The sequence below is a fragment of the Eptesicus fuscus genome, chromosome 4 (genome assembly GCF_027574615.1).
Source record: "Eptesicus fuscus isolate TK198812 chromosome 4, DD_ASM_mEF_20220401, whole genome shotgun sequence".
Classification (NCBI taxonomy): Eukaryota; Metazoa; Chordata; class Mammalia; order Chiroptera; family Vespertilionidae; genus Eptesicus; species Eptesicus fuscus.
Window position 1 is genome coordinate 40,455,304 of NC_072476.1, and position 22,337 is coordinate 40,477,640.

Sequence of the window (22,337 nt, forward strand, 5' to 3'; positions counted from 1 at the left end):
GGTCAGAGATTTTTCCCTCTTGTAATCATCTCTTTTCCCTTAGTACAATAATACTTTTGAGTAAACTATGTTCTTGGCTAAGTCTGAATTTGTTTTTTACTTTGACAAATGTATCAGGTAAAATTTTTTCTATCATTGAAGACAAGAAAATGCAATATGTAGACTTGGCTTCCCATAATATGTCTTGATCTTTAAATGAGCTAAAACAACAACAACAAACAAACAAACAAAAAACACCCAGAAAATAAAGGCTACTCAAAGGACATATTTACTTCATTCTATTTTTTTATAAGTTTATGTCTTTGCAGCCTCTACTAGCCACTAAAGAAAATGCATTTAAAAATGCACACTGCTACTTTTTCTTGTGATTTTATCAAATAAATATTATATGCTAAAATGTAATTGAGATTTGCATGGGTTAAGGTAAATAGTTTGACTTGATGCTAGTTACTGGTGGAATAGTCTAATTTCAGGAATTAAATTTTACTTAAAAAAACAAATTTTTTCTTGAAATGTTGCTAATAAGTTAGAAAAAGATAATGTGAACTCTAAAAAATATTATATGTATGTTAACTAGAGGCATGATGCACAAAATTTGTGCGGGGGGGGGGGGGGGTCCCCTCAGCCCGGCCTGTGCCCTCTTGCAATCTGGGACCCCTTGGGGGATGTCCAACTGCAATCCGGGACCCCTCCTAACCATTTGCCTGCTTGCTCCTAACCGCGCGCCTGCTTGCTCCTTACTGCTTGGCTCACCGCTCCTTACCACTGCTGCATAGGCAGGAGAGGCTCCCGCCACCACCACTAAGCTCGCCAGCCATGAGCTTCTGGCTGAGTGGCGCTCCCACTGTGGGAGCACACTGACCACCAGGGGGCAGCTCCTGCATTGAGCACCTGCCCCCTGGTGGTCAGTGCGCATCAGAGTGACTGGTCGTTCTGGTCATTCGGATCATTCCGCCATAATGGTTGCTGGGCTTTTATATATACAGGTGACTTAAGTTTAATAATTTTTGTCCATTGGACATTTTTGGATAGAAAATTTTTATATAGTCAGTAATTCAGGGATCCTGAAGACCACCCTCAAGTTCAATGATTCACTGGAACTACCCACAGAACTCAGAAAAGCTCTTACACTCAATTACAGTTTGTTACCATGAAAGAGTACACATTCCAATCTGCAAAGGTAAGGTGTGCATAGAATGGAGTCCAGGAGAAACTGGGCTTAATATTTCAGTTGTTGTCTGGAATTGTATGGACAGTGCTTAAATTCCAGAACAATACCTGTGACAATATGTATAAAGTCTTGCTAACAAGGTTATACATAAGGTTATACATATAACCTTAACCAAGCCTTAATATTTAGAGTTTTTACTGGGGTTGGTCTCCAGGTGCTCCAGAGGTCACAAACTGTGTATTTGTGACCTGAGGATCCCACTAAATATCACATTATTATCATAAACTATGTGGCATGTACCATGGTCCCAGATAAAAAAAGACACTCTTAGCAGGCTGGCTATTCCAAGGACATAGAGATGATCTCCCAGAAGTTAGTTAGGGCCAGACCTTTCTTTGGAAGATACAAGGTTTGAACACCCAGATGTGCTGGGTTAACCCTCTTTCTGTGAAGGGCCAAGTGGTAGATATTTTTTGTTTTGCTGACTACATATTCTTAGTCACAACTACTCAATTGTGCCATTTTAGTGAAAAAGCAGCCATAGCAATACCTAACTAAATTAGCATGAATGTGTCCCAATAAAGTTTAATTTATAGAAACAAATAGAAGACCAGATTTGATCTGCAGGCCATGGTTTGCAAACTTCTAGCCTAGAGTTTGAGTGACATTAAGAGGATGGCCTTGCTTTAATCTTTATTTCTTTGCATAGAGACTAAAGATAAAATGTTGGAAGGAATTGCTTCTAACATAATGAAGAACTGGTAAGCTTTTAAAAAATTATTTTCTCCTAATAAATTTAAAATTATATGCTTGTTATATAAATATTAAATGACAGCCCTCTTATACAAATAAATTTGTTTTTCTCTTTATAATATAAATCTGAAATGAGGGTAAAAGGGAAATTATAGCATTCCAAGATGAAAAAACCAGATTATTTGTAGTAAAAGAAGATGGTGGAGTTTTTAATTAAATTGGCAAAACCGATAATTATGTTACATGGTGTGTTTACTTCTTTGAGGGGAGGAATCCTTGTTTTAATTTTCTTTCATGAGTTAAATAAGGTGTCAGGCTCAGTGTAACATGTAAAATTTTGAAAATAAAGTTTTTTATTATATGAGGTTTTAGGATCATAAACCATCAGGAAAAAACACATCATTTTGATTTCATTTTCGAAATAGAACTAAAAAAATCACAGTCTGAAACACTCAATTATTTCTCTAGTACAGAAGAGGCCGATTCTACAGATGAAATCTATGAGTGATGGGAATAGCTTGCTATAAAGAGCTTGGATCTCAGACCTTGGGGAAGATGGTTAGGGTTGGAATTCCAGCAACTCTATTCAGGAGTGTTATTCAGTAGTGATTTAAGGCATATTTTATTTCTCTCTGATCCTCAGATTTCTCTTCTTTAAACAGATTATGCTGTTCTCAAAGGTTTGTGAAAGAATTTAAATCAGGTGTTATAATTGACAGTGCTTGGCACATACTAAAAACTCAGTTATTATTTTAACAGAGTCACTGAGTATGTGCCATGTCCTGGGCACAATGCTAAAGTACCTTGCATGCATTTTGTCATTTAACCCCCACTACAACCCAACAAGCAGACTCCATTGTTATACTCCTTTTACATATGAGTATACAAGTTCAGCTTGATTAAGAATTGAGTCACATCAAACAAACTGTTGGTGATAGAGCTGTTAGCTGAGCACTTAGTTCTCGCTGCCCAACTCCCCCGTTCATGCTCCCACTGAGTATCCCAGAGCAAACCAGAGCCTAGCGTGGTGTCGTGACCATAATGTTTTATTTTGTTCTGTTTTGTCTTTACCCCCTAAACAGTCTTTTAAAACTCATGAAAGTTAATATAAATTATAAATTGTTGGATTCTCTTGATTACTCGGAATGTACTTATTTGCAGGGCAGCACGCAGCTAGAGCTGGAGGTAAACAGCTCCCCCTAGGTGAGGCGAGTGCTGTCCAGCTTCCCTCTGCTGCTTGTTAACTTGTGTTGGGCGCTCTAATCATTCCCTTACCTGCTGCTTCTAAGGGCTTTGTTCTATTACTGCTGCTCAGTTTCCACCAGAGAAGTTAAATGACTACTTCAGAATAAGTTGTAAAACCACAAAATAGGAAAAGTCCTCCAAGCCATCTTGTTTGGTGGTATCTAAACTTTTGATTGTATATCTCTATAAAAAATGTTATGAACTTGTGCATATAGTACATGTATATTTTATATGTATACTACTATCAATTTACAAATTAAATGTTAGGAAAACATTTTTATATTTTACAAAAAACATTTTCTTCCTACACTCAAATGACTGTGTTGTATGATGACCCCTGCTTAGGACCTCTCTAATTGGTCTAATCCTCAAAGGTAGTGTCTTACCTGAAACTAGATCTAGAGTTATTGATTTCTACTGTAATCTCTTTGGTTTTGCTGTGTAATTCTCTATAGAATAGTAAAATTTTGTTTTCAGAATAAAATTGGTGACGTATGAGAGAAATGTTCCAGCCAACATTGCTTTTTAAATTGTTTTGGTGGAATAAGCCTCATGCTAGTTTTTTTTTTTTTATTAAATATATTTTATTGATTTTTTACAGAGAGGAAGGGAGAGGGATAGAGAATTAGAAACATCAGTGAGAGAGAAACATCGATCAGCTGCCTTCTACACACCCCGCACTGGGGATGTGCCCGCAACCAAGGTACATGCCCTTGACCGGAATCGAACCCGGACCCTTCAGTCTGCAGGCCGTTGCTCCATCCACTGAGCCAAACCGGTTTTGGCCTCATGCTTGTTTTGACAGAAATATCAACATATCAGATGATATATTATTACTTGTTTATTATTATGAACTTGTCCTAATGCTGTGGCTAGTTTTTAAAGTAATTGTTCAAAGACAAATATTATTTTGAAAATCTCAGTAACTTCTTTATTTTAGAGCACCGTTAACTATCTCAGTAGGTTTGAAATGATGGGAGAAGAAATATTGTTCTTCACAACTTTTTTTAACTGTTACTTAGAAAAAAGCATGGAGGACAAATTAAATGTTTTTACTGTATTTGTAATAAGATATTAATCATTCTAAAAGTAGACTGATGCCTTTTCAACTACTTAGAAAAAGAACCTAAGTATGGAGAAGTTCTACTCAACTGAAATGATCTTCTACAAAGATGTAGAGTTCTATTATTACTTAAAATTGGCTCAGTGTTTTCCAAACATTTTTATCACCAGGAATCCCTTTTATAGCTTTTATTCTTTTAACTTAGAAATTTTATTTTTGGAAAAAGTTTTGTCAACAAAGCTCATATTGAGTAATAGTTTATTTTCCCATTTTAAATTAATGGCATATAAAACTGACATCTGCAAATATGTGATACCTTAATCAATAAAGAAATTAAAAAAAATAAATAAAACTGACATCTGATTTAACATTATAACAAGATAATCACTTTTACTATGTTAAATTGTGGTGGATACAGTTAAAAGCAAGGACATATGCTTATTTATTAACATGTATGGTGTTGTTGAAGGTGCATTTTCGGTTTTCTGTTGTTGTGGTTAGGCTTCGTGAATCACTGAAATAGTGGTGCTCTCCTGAGATTAATTTGGTCAGCCAGCCCCTACCACTCAGTGTAGTGGGAATAGATTCTTGTTGGTGTCCTCAGTCCTGGGAGATGGTCTTATTTTGTAGCTTAGAATTACTTCTTTGTAAGAGACCTTACACTTCCATATATTACTTGATATTCCTGATCTCAAGTACTTGGTCTGAATTCTGCCATAATATATTGTGATTTTTCACTAAGACTTTGGGGCTAGAAAGATGTTTACAAAAGTGAGGTATGATGAACCAATGGTGCATGACCAGCTTCCTCAACAGTAGTGATGATTTCTTTCCTCTCAGTCTAATTAGAGATGGATTTGTCCCTGCCCTGTGAGTGAGCCCCTGCGCCACATACTTCCCCTTCCTCCCCACCCTGGCCTGGGGTCAGCCTGTGGCCTGGGCCACTGCCTCACAGTCCAGCAGCTGCCCCAGCTACCCCTGCGCTCCAAGGCCACCTGGTTCCCCTACACCCTCAGCCACTCCTACCCATTTTTTTCTCCCTAGTAATCTAGAGTGGACTGGAATGTATGTAGTATTTCTACACAAATGAGTCTTTTATATCCTGAACCAATTAAAAGTTGCATAATGGCTTCTGCTGCATTCCCACCTCTTTCTCTCCAGCTCAGGTCTCTGTATTGCCAGTTGATACACTTACAAGGTCCTACAAGGTCCTGCTCTAATACACTGTTTCCCAAAGTTACTCATTATGTCATTCTCTCCCATTATTTACTTATTTATTGTAGAATATTCACATTATTTAATGAAAATGTTTCTTCCCACATGAGGTTTTGAGGTCCGATATGAAATGGATTTTATTGTTTTAAAAGAAATATATATATGTGTTCTTCTAGAGCTTATAGCACTGTTTTCATTTTAAATTTAGTAGAGTTCAAATAATGTTTTTTAAAAATATTAAAATGACTTTGAAGAATTAAATTTTAACCTAGTCAATTATCTATGTGGATAATTTCTAAAGCACTAAAAGTCTTGGTCACACCTTTTTTGTTCAATGATTCCTTTTCTAATTGGGTTTGATTTTTGTTCTTTATCTGCTTGTTCTTCCCAATGATAAAAATCTATATATTCCTTTCTTTTCCTTTCTACTCTTATACTGAGAATGTACTAGTATTCTTTTCTTTCTTCCCAATGTTACAAAGGTTGATTTAATTCTTTACCTTGCTATTTCCCAATGTGGCCATTTTGCACTTCTGTCCTCTTAGATTGTTGTCTATAAATAATTCATCTTTAGTTTATTTTTATACTATCAAAGTATTTTAAATCACCTAATTAATCAAATGACATGGCAGAGACTAGTAAGAGACCTTCTAATGGCCATTTCCCCCTTGTCCCCTAGTCAAAAGGTGTCCATGTGTCAGCAAAAGCAGATGACTGCCGGAATAGAAAGAACGTTTTTCTACCTTCATTGCAATCAGGAGTGAGCATGTGACTAAATTTGGCCAATCAAATGTAAATATGTGGCAGCTTCTGAAAATCCCAGTGCATAATGGCCTACTTTCATTCAATTTTTTTAACCCACCTCTAATGCAAATCTGATCCCTGGAGCTCTAACTTCCCTTTTAAGCCATGAAGATGAGAACTATGTTGTACAGATGGTAAAGCAAAGAACTGGAAGGGATCTTGGTTCCTTAAGACTTCTTGGAATAGACCTACCTTCTCCCTCTAACCTACTAAGAAATAAAATTCTGTCTTACTTTAACCAATATTATTTTAGGTCTCTATTACTTTCAGGTGATTTTAATTCTAACTTATATATCCAGCATTAAATATATTGATGTCGAAAATGTCTGAATTCTCACACAAGGTCTTTAAAGTTCCCAGATAGGTCATGTACTCAGCAGAATTATCATACTCTACATAAAATACTCTTATATCAGTAGTTTACTCAAACTTTTCAGAGAATTGTTTATTCATAATAAAATCTAAAATTTCTGACCAGTGTATGTCAGCTACTTAGAGTGGCTGGTCATTTTAGAGCCACGGCTCTCCTGTGACCTTGTTCTCATGTTCTCTCCTGCAATCCTGAACATGGCTTTCACATCTGCATCCTCAGAGATCTGAAGATTTTAATTTATGCTTCCATTACTTGAGTGGACCTGTGATTTTTAAGCTGTTTGGGTGAAAACAGTCATTTGACAGAGATGATTTGGCAGTTTTATAAACTGGTAATTAGAAATCAATATGTTCTAAGCTTCGGGCAGAAAACATAATGAACAGGCCAGTCCTTAGGGGAAAAAGATTATATGTTACTACTATTAAAAAGGTCAGAACTGTACTAATTAAAGCTGTGAAGCATTCCCAGATCCACCTCTGCATTACAATGCTCTTTCATAGAATATAGGGTTGGACATACGATAATTAAACCCCATTGAATCACTTACCACACATGCTTAGCATATAACATACATATATTTAAGTACAATGTGGATTAATGGTGCACTTTTCTTTTTAAAAGCAAACAAATATAAGATGAAATTTCTGTTAAAAGTAAATGAGAAAGGACACTAGCTTTTAAAATAATACTCATATATACTAAGATGTTTTAAATTCAAATATATTATCTATTTACATTTTAAATCAATTTTCATGTCTTTAGGAAGACTCACTATTGTTTGTAGCTATTTACATCTACCTATACTATAATGCTTCAAAAATTTTATTATAGTAAATGTGTTTATTCTTCTCTCTCTTGATTGAGTAAAAGTGTTTACTGAAGACAGGGTTTGAATTCTTTAATATTCTTCAAACAAAGATCTGTTCATTTTTTAATATTTTTCAAACAAAGGTACATAGTGGATAATGTTTGTTGAAACCATTAGATGAATAAATATACGGAATAAATGATAATGAATTTGGAGAATACTTCTTGTTCACCTTAAGCTTTGTGAAAGGTGGTGGTAGTGAGATGGATTTATCTCTGCTGTGTTTACTGATGTATATCCTAAGAATGCAGAAAAGTACCTGGCTCATAATACTGCGGAGTAAACATTTATTAAGTTATCTGGAATTTGTTTTAGCTCATTTAATCCTCTCAACAGTTTTTATGAAGAAGCTGATATTATTAGCCCACTATCTTCATTTAGTACCAAGATCACGGCTACCTTTTGGGAATGTCTGGTCACTGAACCTGCATCAGTGTCCTAGGAAGCCAATAGATTCATGGTTTATCCTGCCCTGGATGATGGGTGGCGGCTGCCTAGACCACTGTCTTGAGGAAGATTCTGAAGGCTCATTTAGAAAAGATGCCCTTGTAAGTTTTCCTATTAGGCATGGGTGTGTGAAAGAATGAGAGGAGGTGTACTCAATTTCACAGAAATGTATGTGGAAAATATATTATTTAGTCTATTTTCATATAATGAAAAAACTGCCATTTTCTCATCTTCTCTGAGTGATGTTATTTAATTCTTGGGTTACACTTGTTGATTTTTAGGTTAGGTTTAATTAAAACATTAATCCTGTCTGAACATTTACAAATACTGTGACTTGAGTAAGTTATTAATAAACCTTAAAAACTCAATTTAGGAGATAGGTATTATTACTGCCTATCTCCTAAGATTTTTTGATAATGAAATTTTAAAAATGTATAAAGTGCTTTGTACTGAAGTGCTTTTATTCTCATATCAGTGCTTTGAGGTTTCAAAGACAGAAATCCTTACTACCAACTAGGTCTCTGACTCTTTTTTTTTTTTTTTTTCTGAGGATGGCCTCCAAAAGTAAGCAATTTCATATAGAGAATTGGTAGGAAAGGGAAGCTTGACTTTGTAAAAAATAAATTGGAAAATGTCTATGAGAGATGAGTGTTTTGGAGAAATGAAATAGAAGTTAAGAAATTCTAAAGTTTAGATTTGGTAAATTTGAAGGCCTGGACAAGTTGTGTAATACTTTAAAAATTAAAGCCAATGCCAGGCCCAGTATATATTTGTGTGGTTAGGCCAAGTATGTAGGAAGCAGCTGGACACTGATAGGTAATGTGCTGTTTCCTCATAGTCAGTTAAAAGAGAGTAGGCAGAGAGCTATCCCGGGCCTGCAACTGAGAAATTAGCATTTCAAATTGAAATAGGTGAACGGGCCTCCCTGAGTGGGTACATCTGACCCAGGTGCCTTAGAGTTTGGTGGCTCTGTGTTCTTCAATAGATGCCAAATGTAAATGCTCTGCTAAAGAAAAAAATTCTACATCCAAGTGTTTTTTTAAGTATCTGAAATTATGTTCAACAGAGAATCAGATAAATAAGTTTTTGCTGAAAGGTAATAGCAGGAAATGTGGCTAAATCTTGTCATTCACTTAATGAAATGTTATGAAGGCATGAAAATGGTAATTATTTAAACTATATAAATAGAAAAATTACATTAAAATGTTAAATGAAAAAACAGAGCAAAGCAGTGAATGTTAAATTTGAACATAAGTACATAAAATGTGTGCATAGACAAACTCTAAAAGGCAATGTACAGAGGGACAACCAAGATGGCGGCATAGGTAAACACCTGTATTTGCTGCCTCTCACAACCATATCAAAACTACAACTAAAAGACAAAACAAATATCCAGAACCATGGGAAAGCTGGCTGAGTGGAAGTTCTACAACTAGAAGGAAAGAAAAAAGTGCATTGAGACTAGTAGGAGGTGCGGAGGTGCGGAGGTGCAGAGGTGTGGAGGCACACGTGAAACGAGCTGGCAACTGTGGTGCACTGTTGGTTTTTACAATTGGAAGGGAGATACAAGCTCCTGATTGCTCTGAACTCCAGTTCTGGGCAAGACTCTGGGGACCCAGACTTTTACTGAAAGAAACTGGACTGTCTGGCATTGGGCCAGAACATGAGGGCAGTTTTCTCTGAGGTGCTTGCAGCAATCATTGTTCCTGCATGGGGCTATGGGACGCGGAGACCTGGGGACCTCTCTGGTGCAGGGCTGACTGGCAGCCATTGCTGTTTGCTCTGCCCTGATGATTTCCTGAGACCCCACCCCACCCAATTTACAATCCCACCCAAGCTGTGCACAGTGGCTTTTGCATATGAATGGCCTGTCCTTTTGCAACCTAAAACCTAACAAACTGTAGCTGGGTCAGAGAGCTCCAAAGCTTCCAAAAGAAGGCCCAAAGCTCAAGGCCCGGCAGCGCAGCCGGCCTTGCTTCACAGCTGGGCCTCATCTGGGCACTTCCAAACCCCCAAAAAAGAGGATGAATCTGCAGATCTCTCTGTAGCTCCTGCTGGGTGGCCTCAGGCAGTGGCTGACTTTGCACCTCCTTGGAGATCCAAGAGCCAGTGTATCCAGTGGTCAGAATGAGACCATACCAGATTAAAACCCTTCACATCCAAAAGCGACACACTCAAGCGGCAGACTCAGTGAGCACCAAAGCCCCACTGAAGCAAGTCCTTCCCCATAAGGGTATCTCCAGCACAGCAGTTCTTCCATTGTAGACACAGCTGGTCCTCACAGCCAATTGGCATGGAGGTCAATTCCTCCCAGTGATACCAACAATAACCAAGGCTTAACTACAACAAGACTGTGCACACAGCCCACAAAGGGGTGCACCAAAAGTGTCCACCTCAGGTGATTGGGGAGGCTGAGCCATGGGGATATAAGACACCAAGCACACAAGGTCACTCTATCCACACAGGGAATTAGCCAAAATGCAGAGACAAAAGAACATGTCACAAATGGAAGAAATGGAGGAAAGCAAAATACTGGATATAGAGTTCAAAATCATGGTTATAAGGTTACTCAAGAATCTTCTAGAAACCTCCAAGAAATTTAGTGAGACACTCAAGGATATGAAAAAGGATCAATCAGAAATTAAGCATACACTGACTGAAATAAATAATAATATACGGAGATCCAACAGCAGACTAGAGGATCCCAAGAATCAAGTCAAAGAATTGAAATATGAAGAAGCAAAAAAACACACAAAACATCCAACTGGAAAAGCAAAAAGAAAAAAGAATCCAAAAATATGAAGATAGTGTAAGGAGCCTCTGGGACAACTTCAAGGGTACCAACATCTGAATTATGGGGGTGCCAGAAGAAGAGAATGAGGAAGATATTGAAAACCTATTTGAAGAAATAATGACAGGAAACTTCCCCTACATGGTGAAAGAAATAGACTTACAAGTCGAGGAAGCACAGAGAACCCCAAACAAGAGGAATCCAAAGAGGACCACACCAAGACACATCATAATTAAAATGGCAAGGGCAAAAGACAAAGAGAGAATCTTAAAAGCAGCAAGAGAAAAACAGTTACTTACCTACAAGGAAGCACCCATATAACTGTCAGCTGATTTCTCAACAGAAACTATGCAGGCCAGACGGGAGTGGCAAGAAATATTCAAAGGGATGAATAGCAAGAACCTACAACCAAGATTACTCTACCCAGCAAAGCTATCATTTAGAATTGATGGTCAGATAAAAAGCTTCACAGAGAAGAAAAAGCTAAAGGAGTTAATTACCACCAAACCAGTATTATATGAAATGCTGAAGGGTATTCTTTAAGAAGAGGAAGAAGAAGAAAAAGGTAAAGATAAAAATTATGAACAACAAAGTGACAACAAATACATACCTATCAACAAGTGAATCTAAAAATCAAGTGAATAAAAAATCTGATGAACAGAATAAACTGGTGAACATAATAGAATCAGGGGCATAGAAAGGGAATGGACTGAAAATTCTTGGAGGGGAAAGCGGTATGGGGAGTACAGGAAGAGATTGGACAAAAATATGGATGAGGACAGTCAAGGGGTGGGTAAGGGCATGGAGTGGGGTGGGAACCAGGTGTAGGGGAGCTATGGGGGGAAAAAGAGGAACAACTGTAATAATCTGAACAATAAAGATTTATTAAAAAATAAAATAAATAAAATAAAAGACAATGTACAAATATTTGTATTGCTACATTGTTAAGGTGGAGGGATATGTAATAGTTTTTCCCTAAAACTTTATAAATAGTCCAAGTCAGTGAAGCTGTTTTTTGCTAATATTTGTTTTACTTAAAAATTAAAAAATAAAAGGAAATAACTATGTTGGGTGATCTAAAAACTTTCTGTTACAAGTATATGCTATTTAAAGAATACAACACTTAAAAATTTTTTCCTAGTATAAAAACATTACCTGCACTTTTATTCTTAAGGTCCATGTACCAGCAACCAAAGAGATGCTTCAAATCTTTCACAATACTAATGCCCAGTAAGGATAGAAAGGCACCGAGACACAAAGGAGAATCTGCACTGATATTTCCGGGTTGTCTTTTATGAAATCTGCAAGGTATTTAGTAACATATTAAACACACTTATTTTGTGAGTTATTATGAAAAATAAGGTTTTACAATTAACTGGTGTGCCTTTATACTACTGGGGGCTCAGTGCATGAATTCGTGCACCTTGAAAGAAACTATGGGCCATGAGGCTGCAGTGGGCACAGGGGTGGGTCTCGGCCCATCCTCTGCACCTCCACTTGGCTCCTCCCACCATGGCCTCCCTCGCCCCCCTCCCGTCTGCCTGCAGCCCTGCTCATGCCACCACTTTTCCATGCACTGATGGCGCCAGCCCCACTCACACCCGCTGCTGACACTGGCCCCAAATGCTCTGAGCCATCAGCGGGTGCAAGAGGCAGCTATCAGCCCCGGTCACCCCTCAGTAGCAGGGGGAGGTGGAGAAGCCCTGAGGGGCGATCGGGGCTGGTAGCCACCACTCGCACCTGCTGATGGCGTGGAGCAATCAGGGCTGGTGCTGGGCTCTGGCAACAGGTGCAAGCGCTGGGCAGGACTGTGGCGCATGGGAGCAAAGAATTTTTAGTAACCACCAGAGGTCTGCCCCAATGACAGCGACCAGCGCCCCGCCTTGGGATGGCACCCCTGCTCACCTGCTCCACCATCCCGCTGCAACCGATGTCTGCCATGTTCCACGCTCAGCCACCTGCTGCTGATGCCCGCCATGTTCTGTGTGTGCCCCCTGGTGGTCAGTGCATGTCATAATGACTGGTTGTTCGGTTGTTCTGCTGTTCAGTCTATTTGCATATTAGGGTTTATATATATATATAGATGTAATGTCCCCCTTTAGAAATGTTGTGATGTCTGAGGAAACTGAGAAAGAACAAAAGTGGGAGAGAAAATAGTTGAGTAGGAGCTACCTTGATGCCATGTCTTTTAGACAGAAGATTCAGAAGACTTTGATATAAGTTTTGAAAAACAAAAAGGACTATTCCAGTTTGAATTTTGCTATTTACTAGGCTCCTTAGTGTCAGTTGGGATTCTTTAGAAAATATGACCCAATCCTTTTGAAAGAAATAAAATGAATAGTTTGATTCAGGGTTCAAAGATCTGACCAGAATACATTTCTGTGCTTTCCTTTGTTGGTGTTCATTTCATTCTCAAGTTAACTCACTATTTGAGACCCCAAAATTAGCTACAGAAGCACCATACACTAGGTAAGTTATACATTTAGAAACAACAGAGAAAAAGACATCCACTTCTGGTACTCCTGGTAAAGAAAGAGGAGAATTTTAATCCAGGAAATGTCTTTTCAAATCTGATTGATATTAATGGCTTATTTCCCATTCTTGTACCAATCACGGTAGCCAGGAAAATGAAAAGATATGATTAGCTTAAACTACTAGTAAACAGAGCTTTCCCCTGATGCAGGGAGTTGGACCAGTACCTCTGCCCTGGGATGTAGTAGAGACATTTTCTTTAATGCAATTCAAAGTTCTGTTGGTAGAAGAAAGGGGAGTTGGATGCTGAAAAGACAACTCACAAAGGTTTATTATAAATGGCATACAGATCCTATCTACTTTGGTATAAATTAAAAGTCACTGTTGAAAAGTAATGATGATTATAAAAAAACATTGTCTTAATGTAGTTACCCTTAAATCATAGAAACAAAGTATGAAAATTAATGTGTTGTTACTGCTTTAAAATTTTTTTAATCCTATAGTTTATAGGCAGCTCATACATAGCTAAAGAGGATTACTCTTACTTGTTCCTAAAATGAATTATCCATTAAATGTTCCCCATATGTATATATATTAATCCTCACCCAAGATATTTTTTTCATTGATTTTTAGAGAGAGTGAAAGACAGAGAGAAACTTTGATGTGAGAGAAACACATCAATTGGTTGCCTCCTGCACGAGCCCAGACCAGGGCCTAGGCTGGGGAGGAGCCTGTAACTGAAGGACATGCCCTTGACTGAAATTGAATATGGGACCACAGACTGATGCTCTACCCACTGAGCCAAACCAGGTGGGGCTGTCCTACTATATTTTTGCTATGAAAACAATGCAATTAGAAAAAGCAAACAGCCCAGCCGGTGTTGCTCGGTGGTTGAGCATCGACCCATAAACCAGGAGGTCATGGTTGGATTCTTGGTCAGAGTACATGCCTGGGTTGTGGGCTCCATCCCCAGTAGGGAGCATGCAGGACGAAGCCTATTGATGAAGTTTCTATCTCTCTCTCTCTCCTTCTTCTCTCTGAAATCAATAAAAACTATATATTTTTAAAAAAGTACAATACCTGGTACAGAGTAGGTGCTTAACATTTATTATTATGTCCCCTGCCTTGCCTTAATAAATGGCATTACCATCCTTTTATTGCCAGAGCAAGAAACCTGGGAATCATTATCATATTCTTTTACTTCCCTTTAATCACAAAATGTCAAGATAGTCACCAATTATTAAAGTACTAGAGGCCCAGTGCACAAAAATTCATGCACTCGGGGGTGGTCCCTCAGCCTGGCCTGCACCCTCTCACAATCCGGGACCCCTCAGGTAAGGTCCCTAGGCTTTGCCTGAGATCGGGCCTATCGGGGCTTTCCTTCCTCTGGCTGCAGGCAGCTGGCCCCACTCACGCCGCTGCCACTGCTTTCCATCTGTGCAGCGCTGCCCCCCCTCCCCTGCCACCAGTGGCCTCCCTCTGCAGGTGACAGGCTGAGGTGTGATGGCTTGGCTGGCTTGGGCCTCCCTCTTTCTTTGCTGGGGGGCGGGGCCAGCCCTGCGAGGGGCTGTCTGCCTACCTGATCACCCCTAACCATTCTGCCTGCCTGATTGCCCCTAACCGCTTGCTTGGGGGTGGGGCCAGCCCACGATGGGGCCGTGGTGGTCTGGTCTCTGGTCATTTTGGTCATGACGCCTATGGCCTTTTATTATATAGGATCATTCTTTCTACGAGTTTTTCTCCAAATATTACTCCCTGGCCATGTGTCATCCACAGGGCAGCCAGATGACTTTATAAAGCATAGCTGATAAACTGCATCTTATATGTAAATCTCTTTCAGTAGCTCCTCATCCTTGGAACAGCTTTACTACGCTCTTAAAAAATTGGCTTCTACTTACTTAATTCTCCAGCTTCATTGTTTGCCACATTTTTCTCATACTTTCAAACTAACCAGACAACCTTTCTTAAAGTTCCATAAAAGACTACCTCATTTGAACCCAAGTTTTCTCAAGAAGACTTTTTTCCCCTCTCTTCCTCTACTTTGATCTTCAAACATCTATTTCATTTCTCATGGCTCAGCTTAGCTGTTACTACTTTCAGAGAAAACTGGCCCAGTTAAGTGGGGTTAAGTGCCTTCTTGATGCTTATGCAAATAGCTTGTGCATACCTCTCTTGGAGCACCTTGCACACTTCTAACTTGAGCACAAATAGTGCATAGTCTCCCTCTTTTGATAGAAAGTAAACTTCTAAGCAGAAGCTCAGATGTTCTTTGTTGTATTTTTGTTCTATGTACAACAGAAGGCATGTAATGTCTATTTGAAAGATGCTGGTTGAATGAAGGAATAAATGAATATATAACTGTGATGTTGTTAATGAATTATAGGAGGAAATTTTGGTATTAGTTTTGGCTTTTAAATTAAAAAATGCTAGTATTTTTACCTATAGATTTAAAGATTTTTCTAAAACAACCTTTCTAAAAATAGGGCTTTTCTACTTAGAAAACCCTTACGATGAAATCAATTCTTGCTAAATTTGTTGGCACTTAGAGATAAGGAGAGAAGAGAGCATTAAAAGTTAATTGGGGAAACAAGAATTTGTGGAAATGTTGTGTCATTCCTGAAACTGCAAATAGAATTGAAGAGACACTAATTCTTAGGCTTCGTGGTTATATATTTTTTTCATTGCATATACTATTCCATTAACCTGTCTTTACTCATCCCAGAGCCATATTTCCATAGAGAGGCCTGGGGCAGCTTTATGTGGAAAATCCAGCCAGATTGGTGCCTAGAATGAGAGGGCTTAAATTTTTATCTGGCAACAGTAAGAATTTAAAACTATAGCTTGTGATTGCATGTTGATGCTGTATAACTGAGTATATAAAATGAGGGCTTGTTTTTGGTGAAAATTAAATCTTTTTAATGATTGTGGGATATTAATAAGCATAGACGTTGCATCTAATTTTCTTTTAAGAATATTTTCTTATTACAGAAATGATTCTTTTAATAGGAAACTGATAACAAATATCTATCCTCTAAGGCTGGATTGTCAACATTGTAGTCCAAGCCAATGTGACTATTGAGAACTTGAAATGTGGCTAGTCCAAATTGACATACACTGTAAGTTTAAAAGATCAAAAATTTTGTTAAAAAATAGAATATAAATTAACTCAATTTTTATGTTATCTCAATACTTTCTATATTTGTTATATTTCTAGAAATATATTTTATATATAAAACTAGAGGCCCGGTGCATGAAATTCATGCACGGGGGTCGGGGGGGGGAGGGTGTCCCTCAGCCCAGCCTGCACCCTCTCCAATCTGGAACCCCTTGAGGGATGTCCAACCACCCATTGGGATCGGGCCTAAACGGGTGGTTGGACATCCCTCTGACAATCCAGGACTGCTGGTTCCCAACTGCCCTCCCCTGCAGGCCTGGTACCTCCCAACTGCTCTCCCCTGCAGGCCTGCCCCCCCACCCCCTGCCCACTGCCCTCCCCTGCAGGTCTGGTCCCTCCCAGCTGCCCTCCCCTGCAGGCCTGGTACCTCCCAACTGCCTTCCCTGCTGGCCTTATCGCCCACAACTGCCTGGTCCCCCCCACAACTTCCCTCCCCTGCAGGCCTGGTCCCCCCCAACAGCCCTCCCCTGCTGGCCTGCCCCCAACTGCCCTCCCCTGCTGGCCTGGTCCCCCCCAACAGCCCTCCCCTGCTGGCCTGCCCCCAACTGCTATCCCCTGCAGGCCTACCCCCCCCCACTGCCCTCCCCTGCAGGTCTGGTCACCCCCAACTGCCCTCCCCTGCAGGCCTGGTCCCCCCCCAACTGCCTCCCCTGCTGGCCTGGTCTCCCCCAACTGCCCTCCCCTGCAGGCCTAGTCCCCCCCAACTTCCCTCCCCTGCAGGCCTGGTCCCCCACCAACAGCCCTCCCCTACAGGCCTGGGTCCCCCCCCAACTGCCCTTCCTTGCTCACCTGGTCTCCCCAACTGCCCTCCTCTGCTGGCCTGGTCACCCCTGACTTCCCACAACTGCCCTTCCCTGCTGGTCTTCTCGTGGTGGCCATCTTGTGGCGGCCATCTTTGACCATATGGGGGTGGCCATCTTGTGTCTTGGTGTGACAGTCAATTTGCATATTACTCTTTTATTAGATAGGATGTATAGAGAAATTACACTTTGGAGATATTCAGTCAAATAAAATATAGTATTTAAATTAATTTTCCCTCTGCCTTTTAATTTTAAAAGATAGACACTAGAACATTTTAAATTACATATGTGGCTCACATATTTGTATTGGACAGCTTTGCTCTAAGTGGCTCCATTTTGTAGTTTGTTTTGTGTTCATGTGGTGTTGATAAAGTTTGTGACAAAAGAGCTTCCAGTCATTCACCATTAACACAGCTAGAGTATACATTTATGTCAGTGTGCACAATACTTTGTGTGCGCTGTATAGGTAAATGGACATGGGTACTTTTTTCTTTAAGAATGTTTCCCACAGTCAATCATATGATCTACACTTGTGAAAAACTATAAGCTAAATGATATTTTGGTCAGAGATTTTATTTCTTTAAATATTTTGATATAAAAATCATGCTTCTGAATCTTCAATTGACTTCTCACTTATTTCTGTTATTTTCTCTAAGATCTCTGAAAGAAGTTGGGAAATAGCAACTTTTATTGCACCAACACTTGCTCATTACAGTTGATTTTCCTCCTTTGTAGCTGTGAATCAGGCTTGGGATGTAGACCAGGAAACTTAGTGGGTAGGGAGGGACTTGCCTGCTCCGGGCAATGTGTAAAGCAAGGCATTTCTGGAGGCGTGGCCAGGGAGGCCGATGCCAAAGCTCAGCAGACAGTCCAACTGTGCTGTTAGTTCAAAGAGTGTCAGATTGTGCACAGGCTGCAACAGTGGGAGACTGGAAATTAAACTAGCATGAGAGTAAACAAGGGGAACAGACAACTGGAAAATCCCTTGAGCTGTTGGACAGAGGCAGATGGCATTTTTATAGGGCACCAGTGGCATTGGGCTGTGTGGGGAGGTTGTTAGGACACCAGCCCATTTCAGACAACCAATTACAGTTTGTACAGGTTTGCATATTTAAAACTATATTTCTACTTGATATAGAAATAGTAAATTTAATTTGCAAATTATGCTAAGCAATTTTCTATATTATAAAATTGAACCAACAGTTTTACATAATAAAAAGCTATAATTATGCTCCATAAGAGGAATAAATGAAATATGATCTTTTGGCTTAAAATTCTTAATTGAACTCTCTTGTATTTGCTTTTTATTTTGGCACCATTGTCAAATGTCAGCCTTCTGGGCTCATTTGTACTTAATTCATTGTTTTCTAAAATACATAATAAACCATTTGTTAGCTCAATAATATACTTCCACAGCCACACACATATACAACACTACGACTTTTGTTTGTATTGGCTAACATAATAGCAATTTTAATTTTATTTAAATTTACTCTTTTTGAGGTACAGCTTTAATATAATCAACTTGCACATGCTAATCTATTTATGTCTAAACTAGTTATTTGGTGATTACTCTCAGAATGATGTCAATAAATTATTCTGGTTCTAAGGGGATAAACTGATCCAAAGCAAGTGACAATTGGGTCAGAGGAAGAACAATGTGATTGAGCTGGAGAGTGGTTTGCAAAGAGTTTCCCATAGGAGTGCAGCATCTTAATTCTGAGTAGAGTTGTTGAGAAGATAAATTTTAACTCTTTACAAAGGAAGAAATTCTTCTCTAAATGATCACACCTCTGTGAGATAATGGAAATACACTCATAGAAACATCTTCTTGAAGTCTTCAGTATTTATTGTTCCCCAAATGAGATTGGGACTCAGGAGCCCATTACCATCTTATTTATTTATATTTCAGCATAACGAGGCCAAAAGGAAGTCAGAAAATCTGGAACTATCTCTTAGGAATTTTAGGAGAAACTCCCTGTTGCCAGTCTGGTCTCTATTTTTCTCACACCACAGGAATCTTATCTCTTCCTGGGTCCTTACTTTGGCCTCTCAGCATTGAATACACAGACAGGTACACAATGGTGACCCAATTCAAAACTGATCACAAATGGGATTTGTCTGCTTTCTGTAGATGCAGGCCAGGAGGAAGGAGACAGGGGCTATAGATAAAACATGGACTATAGAATCAGACAATTTGGTTAGAACATCAGTTCTAATACTTCCTAGTTAGGTGACTTACTTAACTTCTTATGTCTGTTTTTTCTATTAAAATGAAATTAAAAATATCACTTTGTCTTATAGGGCTACTATGAAGATAGTAGTGAGGGCTACTATGAAGATTAAGTGAGGATTAAGTGACAAATGCTTAGCCAGTTCCTTGAATGTAATACATATGCTGTTATTATTATTACTGAAGATAAAAATATGTTAATTTATTATCACAACTTCTTGAGATCCTTTTGGGCACGTCCTTAGACAGGATATAAAGAAGGTTAGATATTACGCAATGTATTGAGAATAGGCAGTTGATGGACAAAAATAATTTGAGGCATTCTTAGGTGAATCCTATCTCTAGCATGCTAGTAGACCTCATAATAAGAGCCTGATAACCATCATCAAATTTCTGCATGTGCAGAAACACAATGGAAATCAATTATTTTTAATGAAATTCCTACTTTCTCAAAACATAAATCATGAACAAGCTTTTAAAAATTAAGGCTGCCTTGGAGACTGTCAAAATGTGACTCTACACTGACTTAGATTTACCAATTCTATTTATTACATCTTTTCTCTTTTAATTAAAACCTGGTGGATAGTCAATCATGCTATGAATTGTACACTCTATCAATTCTGTCAAATCCTTTCATATGCAACACAAACAATTTCCTGATTGGAATTTTTTTCATTGTGTTGGCATCATTTCCATTTATCAGATTAAGTAGTACAAAGAGAAAAATATTTGGTGGATTGAATGTTTATCTTCAAACTTGATGAATCACAGCATAGCAGAAAAATAAAACCTGAGGAATAACAATTTAACTGGTGACAGAACAGCTAATAAAAGAGGCAAATGAGAAGGCACCATTTATTAAGTATGAGATTGTATGAATTTTATGTCTCCTGTTATCTCTTATTATTATAAAGGACATTTTAGGCCAATTAGCTCCAATGATTTGCAACTTTTTATTGAAGATTTGGGAACTAAAGAATGGTAAACTGGTAAACTGTTCTCTGTTCTCTATTTTTAGAGATCTAAGCCAACTGCTCCCATAGAAATAAGACTAACATTCTGAGGAGGCAAACATTTGGGGTTAGAAGATGCTATGTGTCCTTGTATAAGTTTTTTTTAAACTTTGGATTTGATAACAGCATTCACCTTATAGATATTTTGTATAATTAGTGAATCAATTTATATAAAGTTCTGAGAAAAATTTTCCACATAGTAAGCTTTCTAATAATTAATGTTATTATTGTTGTTATTGCTGTTATTATTAGTTCAAATATAACTGTTGTTTGGCAAAATTTACAAACTAATTTTTGCCTATTTAAAATTGTCTTTAGGATTAACAATTAAAGTGTTATAACAGTGTAAAAAATAGTGAGATGAGGATATCATGGACCAGTGGCTTCTCTTCACTATCCAAATAAATCAACTCTAAAATTCTAATCATCAATATTAATTTCTTAAAATATATGCATCATCTTTACATAATTTAAATAGGTGGGACACTACTACATATGCCTTAGTCTAGTTACGAGGAAAGGTATGGATTAATTTTGTTTAATTTTACTTCCTGCAATGTACCTATGTGGTTGGCACCTTACATTCTGGATGTTGCTGACAAAAGCCCTGGACAGATTATATATAGTTCAGTTATTAACTATATACCTTTCAGACACACTCTGAAGTTCAGTTTCTTTTTTTATTTGAATAGTAATCAAGGCCCTTCAAGTCCCAGGCTCTACAATTCTATGTGAACTAGTGGAATATTGATAAGGACTCTGATTCACCATAATAAATTAACATTGTATAATTAACTCTAAGAAAACCCAATAAAAATGTAAAGGCTTTATTTATCCAAATAAAAAATAATATGATAAAATAATCTATAATATAAAATTTTAAAGAAGATCTATAGTGAGTATTTAAGTTCTACCTCTACATGGTATTACAGTGGAAGAAGGTTTTTAGAAATACATTTACTTGACTTTCATTTATACATTTGATTTCCCAAGTTAGATTGTACATACCTCAAAATCAGGAAGCTCAAGGTATGTACAACCTAACTGGAAAAATAGAATATATACTTAAAATTCATATATATTTTTATTCAATAAGTATCTAATGCTCTTTTTAAAAAAAGGTACCTCTAAAGTTGTGTAAAAATTGTATATCTTCCCAAGTTGTATTATTCTTAGATACATTTAGTGCAGAGAAGTATACATCCCAGGCAAGGGATGGGATGAACTAAGGCTTGATAGTAGGGATATGTATGGCTTGTGTAGGAGTAGTGTGTAGATTAGTTTAGATGGAACAGAATGTTCAGAGGAGTGGACGGAGATCTTTAAAGTAGGATGGGGAATATATTGTTGAGTGTCTTGAATACCCACTAAAAATACATAACATAATTATACAGAATAAGTGGAATGATTAAATTTTTTTGAGAAAGAGTATAACATATGCAAAGCATTTGTTTCTGAGATTAATCTGGCATCAAAGTTTAGGATAAATTTGGTATGAGAGAGTAGAGTCAAGAAAGTTAGCTAAGATTGATTTAGCAGCAGTAGAAATATAGAAGAAGGAATAAATACAAATGTTGACTAAGTGTTTGGAGTTAAAGAGAGAGTAAGTCAAGACAATTTCAAAATTTCAAGCTTGGGTGATTAAAAATAATACTGACAAACTGATTTGCCTTCGGGGTTAGCTAATTGAGGAAGATAACAAATGCAGTTTTATACATTTTGAGTATTAGCTGAAGAAATGTTGGTGATTAATCTATATAAATTGAATAGTGAATATGTAAAACACACCCAATCAGGTAATGAAGAAAGGTGGTTTTTTAAACTTGTGAAATGAGTGTTTCTATTTTATATTTGGAATGAAAATTCCAATGATAAAAAAATGCCACTGAATTTTCAATAGTCATTGACCATGCA

The 22,337-nt window shown here is 38.0% G+C and overlaps 1 long non-coding RNA gene across 1 annotated transcript in view; it reads left to right on the plus strand.

Annotated features, from left to right (window-relative positions):
- Positions 1-22,337, plus strand: part of LOC129148836 (uncharacterized) — a 140,825-nt gene that overhangs the window by 40,393 nt on the left and 78,095 nt on the right. The window lies entirely within an intron of this gene.